Source organism: Dipodomys ordii, unplaced genomic scaffold, assembly GCF_000151885.1.
Source record: "Dipodomys ordii isolate 6190 unplaced genomic scaffold, Dord_2.0 Scaffold146, whole genome shotgun sequence".
Classification (NCBI taxonomy): domain Eukaryota; kingdom Metazoa; phylum Chordata; class Mammalia; order Rodentia; family Heteromyidae; genus Dipodomys; species Dipodomys ordii.
Window position 1 is genome coordinate 1,738,219 of NW_012267362.1, and position 5,512 is coordinate 1,743,730.

Genomic DNA, 5,512 nt, shown 5'->3' on the forward strand with positions numbered 1-5,512 from the left:
GTTTTCTGGTGGTTAATTGGAGATAGGAGTCTCACAGTCTTTCCTGCCCGGGCTGGCTTTGAACCGCGATCCTCAGATCTCAGCCTCCTGAGTAGCTAGGATTACAGGCGTGAGCCACCGGCGCCCTGCAGAAAAGAAAATAGTTTTAACTGTTTTTAGAATACTTTTAATCCTTTTCCAGACATCTGTTTAAAACTTTGAGCAAATAAAAGCTTCATTACCATGTAAGTAGCTTTTTCTTAATGGGAGTGCAGGAACATATTTATATTTATAATCCTCTTAGTTATAAAGATGAGTGTAGAAGTCCAGTTCAGCCCCTATATTACAGTTTTGTTGTCTTGATCACCTTTGTAACTTTGCTGGGAAAGATGTGAGTTTGTACTAAACATTAGAGACTGAATAGAGATGTGTACTGTAACATTAATGTAAAATCAAATAGCAATCTAAAACTTAGAGAGCAAGCTTGTAATCTTGCTACACAGGAGGCTGAGTTATGAGGATAGTGGTTCAAAGCCAGTCTGGGCAGGAAAGTCTATGACCCTATTATCTCCAGTAAACTACTCAGGAAAAGTTGGAAGTGGCGCTGTGGCTCAAGTGGTAGAGCACTAGCCTTGAGCAAAAGAAGCTTGGGGACAGCACACAGGCCCAGCACATAGGCCCAGCAAAAAAAAAAGTAACTTGATAAAATGGCAGTTAGAGAAAACATATAACTAAAATCTTTAAATACAGTGTTGAAAAATAATAGCTGGGGAATGCTTAAGAGAGAGGGAGAGGAAAAATAGAAAAGGAAGAAAAAAGAGACAGAGAAAAATAGATAACTAGGTCCTACCCTAGGTTTTTTTGGAGTAAGGCCCAGGCATTAGGCCCCAGTTATTCTAATATTTAACAAAGATTGAAAATCATTGGTCCAGTCCAGACCTTATTACATAGTTAAAACACCTATAGCTCCAGACAGAATTAATTTGAAAAAGTCGATATTTATATAATTTTAGTGGCAGAATATTTTCTCATGAGAGTTGAAAAAGTTCTTGAAGGAAACTTACCTCTGTATTGGATCAAGCCTAGCTTCCAGCCAGGGGTGTGTGGTTGATGCTTATAGTCCTAGTTACTCAGGAAGCTCAGATCTGAGTATTGAAGTTTGGAGCCTGCTCAGGTAGAGATGTTTCTCTAATTAACCAGCAAAAAGCCAGAACTAGAGGCATGGCTCAATTGGTAGAGTTCCAGCTATGAGCAAAAGAGCACAGTGAGAAAAAGAGGCTTAGCCTAAGTTCAAGTCTCAGTACCAGAACAACAAAGTTTAGCTTCCTGAAGTTTCCTTCAGTTGGGTCCTAGTTTCCCATCGGATCACATGGACTGTTTAAATCTTTTTATTCAGTTCCTCACATTATTGAAGAGAACTGCTATAGTCTTTGATATTGTTTATATGTTTTGATTTGGGCTTTGGCCAAATTAGTACTGGGGTGTAAATAAACATACTATCACTTAAACCATGCCCTTCAGACCTATGAACTGTGTGTTTCAGAGTTACCTCTTTTAAATAGAGTGCATTGGGGAGAATAGTTGTGCAAGAATCTGGAAAAGTGGAAAAGAGATTGTGATTAGTTGAAGTTGTACAATAAAATTGCAAATTGCAATTATCACAAATTATTGTAATAATAGGACAGCAGATAATGGGCCACCTATAAATCAATTAGGTAATCATAAGATGTAATATTTATTTGAGCATCAGCCAAGTCAGTAGTTCTAGATTACCTAAAATAATGAGATGGTATCTGATCTTACATTAGGCTAGGATAGAGAACATAATGGCCCTTGATGGATGAGTGAATGGAGTGAAAATTCAAGTGTCTGGAGTTTAAACAACCTGCTTTTGCCTTGGCAACCTAAGAGTAGCCAATGAGAAAACTATTTAGTAAATATTGTAGAGATAGAGGATGACTAAAAATGGCTGACCATAGAAGTGATTACTTGGAGATACTGTGTGAATAATATTAGTAAGATAGAGGCAACAGAAAAAAAAAGTGGAAGAAAGAGAAATCTATATCAAAATTATGTCATCAAGAATCCAGACATTGGTTACTGTTAGTGAGTTATATTAAGAAATATTGCATAGCTACATGTGGTGGTACACCTCTATAATCCTAATACTCCAGAGGCTGAGTTAGGAGGATTGTTGAGTTCTAAGCCAGCCTGGGCTATATAGCTAGATGCTGTCTTAAAAAACAAATAAATAAATTCATTTTGAATGTTCTCTCATTTCCCTTCATCTCCCCAGTTCCTACCAAAGCAGGTAGGAGAAATTTAGACAGAATTACAATGTTGATTTATTTGGAGGGAACTATAAGTGTGAAAGGAAGATTACCTTGACTTTTGATATACTTTATAAGATAACCTTTCTCAGAATTACTTACCTTTTTTGGATTGGAAGCCTAGAAGGAGATTTAAGTTGGGGGTATTGGAATAGTGTGAGAATTAATATTTAGTGTTTGATAAACACTTTAACACTATAATCACACCTCCCAACACTTTTTTGCTTTATTTTTCAGATAGAAATGAACCTAATTCTGTGAGCCTTTTATCCATTCCTCTGGTGTAACTGGTATTATAGGCTTGTACCATTTTGTGCCACACAAAGTGATACAAGCCTATAATACCAGTTACACCAGAGGAATGAGTAGCTGGGATTACACATGCACATAGCATTACCAGGAGACAATCAGACGCAGTGGGGAGTCAAGTCAAGCTGGAAGAGACTTGTTTATTAACAGAGCAGACCCTTTTTAAAGCAAAAAAGAGCAGGTGGCCTGGAGGGGAGGAAGAGGAACCAATCACTGTCAAGGTCACACCCTATCATGCACCTAAGCTTCCACAGGCTGGTTACACACTGAACGCAAAGCAATTTGGGCTCTGCCCACTCAACTCCCTCTCAGCGCCATCTTTGCTGCCCTGTGCCCTACACATGGCCAAAGGATTTTTTTTTTTTAAATTTTTGCTTGTTCTGGAGCTTGAACTCAAGGCCTGGGCACTATCTTTGAGCTGTTGTGCTCAGGGCTAGTGCTCTGCCACTTGAGCCATAGCTCTACTTTCTCGGCTCTTTGGGTGCTTACTTGGAGATAAGAGTCTATGGACTTTCCTGCCTGGGCTGCCTTGGAACCATGATCCTCAGATCTCAGCCTCCTGAGTAGGATTACAGGCATAAGCCACTGATACCTGGCCTGAAATATTTTTCTTTAGGAATTTTTTCCACTAATTAAAAAAAAAGTTGTTTCCTCTTAATTTTACACAGCCATTAGAAAGAATAAAATAATGTCATTTTGAGGGAAATGGATGGAACTAGAACAAATCATGTTAAGTGAGGTAAGCCAAGCTCAGAGAGATAAGGCACATGTTATCTCTGAGTGGAAATTAGATCTAAAATACACTGGGATATGATAAATTGTATAAGATTCTAGATACACACAGTGAGACAAAAAGAAGATATTCTTAGGAGAGAAACACAAAGGCACAATGCTTAAGTGGCTCTTCATATTTATATAAAATAATATACATACTGAAACAAACTCCTGTGGAAACAAGAGACATCTTTCTTCCTTCCTTTCTTCCTTCCTTCCTTCCTTCCTTCCTTCCTTCCTTCCTTCCTTCCTTCCTTCCTGTCTGTCTCTTTTTTTTCTCTTTTCCTTCTTTCCTTTCTTTTTAGTCTTTTTGATGATTCTGTCTTCTTTACCTATGTATGGTGAGCTCAGTGGACACTGATGAAAGTGAGTGGAGATGGGAGAGAGGGACTGAGAGAAAATGAGGGAACAGAAGACACTCTATGAAAGGAAATGTACTCATTACCTGATTCATGCAATTGTAATCCCTCTGTATATCACCTCTATAATAACAATGAAGTAAATAATTGCCTTTTTTTTTTTGTCCGTCTGGGGCTTGAACTCTGGGCCTGGGCGTTGTCCCTCAGCTCTTCAGCTCCAGGCAAGCGCTCTATCACTTGAGCCACAGTGCCACTCTAGTTTTCTGGTGGTTAATTGGAGATAAAGAGTCTTATGGACTTTTCCTGCCTGGGCTGGCTTTGAACTATGATCCTTAGATCTCAGCCTCCTGAGTAGCTAGGATTACAGGCATGAGCCACTGGTGCTTGGCTTAACTTAAAAACATTGTCTCCTCTTGAGGTGGCCAAATTTTTTAGAGTTCTTCAAATTGTAAGTCTCAACCCATGTAGTAGATATTGGTATCAACATACTGGTCATAGAAATAGTTTTCTTTTTCGTTTTTATTGAGTTAGAGTCTTGCTGGGTAGCCAAGCTGAGCTCAAATTCATGATCCTTCTTCCACTTCCCAAATGCTGGAATTACAGGCATGTACCATTACATTGGCTTGAGCATTTTCTTTTTGAAGTAGGATAGAACATTAGATAACAATTCCTTGCCTAGAGTATTGGCCACTGAGTTTTTATTTTCATGAAATATTTTTCCTATTGTATTTATATATTTGTATCTGCTTGTGGGTTTGAGTCATTGCATAAAATGTATTTGTTAGTGTAGAATCTGATTTTTTTTTAAATAAAACTTCTATAGCAACTTCTGTAGAGAAGACAACTGCTTCTTATTTCATGCCAAGAGGTTATTTCTGGCTTCTGGCTCAGAGCTGAGTGAGGAAAGAAAGCTAGGATTTTAACATTAGATTCTTTATATTTTTAATAAATTAGTTGGTTTTTCAGTTTAGTACCTCTCCCTTTGACTATAGTTGGTGTGGCCCCACAATCCAAAGGCTCTTCCTTCTCTAGAGAATAAGCCTAGGTTTTTTAGCCTTCCAAGTAGCCAGGATTACATATGAACCATAGGTGTCCAACTATTTATGCCTTTTTTTTCTTTTGGTGCCAGTTCTAGAGCTTGAACTCAGGGCCTGGGTGTTGTCCCTGACCTTTTTTTGCTCAAGGCTGACACGTGAACCACAGCTCTGCTTCTGGCTTTTTTCTTTTCTTTTCTCTTTTTTTTTGTATATTGATTAATTGGAGATAAGAGTCTTCATGAACTTGTCTGCCCAGAATGGCTTCAAATTGTGATTTTCAGATCTCAGCCTCCTGAGCAGTTTAGATTACAGAAGTAAGCCACCAGCCACTAGTGCCCTCTATGCCTTTTTTTTTTTTTGAGTCTAGTCGTGGGGCCTGAACTCTGAGCCTGGGCACTGTCCCTCAGCTCTTCAGCTCAAGGCTAGCACTCTACCACTTGAGCCACAGCGCCACTTCTGGCTTTTTTCTTTTTGCTTATGTGGTGGTGAGGAATCGAACCCAAGGCCTCATGCATGCAAGGCAAGTGCTCTCCCACTGAGCCACCTTCCTAGCCCTATGCTTTTTTTTTTTAAAGCCCTTTAATTTTACATTAACAGATTTAAGGAAGGAACGAAATTAATATACGTTATTTAGCCTATACCTTTAGATGAAGTAAGATGTCTCACTTTGCTTTTTTTTTTTTTCTTTATTTTTTTTTTTTTTGTCAGTTGTGGGGCTTGAACT

The 5,512-nt window shown here is 38.6% G+C and overlaps 1 protein-coding gene across 1 annotated transcript in view; it reads left to right on the forward strand.

Annotated features, from left to right (window-relative positions):
* The window catches only part of Psma5 (proteasome (prosome, macropain) subunit, alpha type, 5), a 28,897-nt gene that overhangs the window by 4,098 nt on the left and 19,287 nt on the right, over positions 1–5,512 (forward strand). The gene's annotated exons all lie outside the window — the stretch shown is intronic.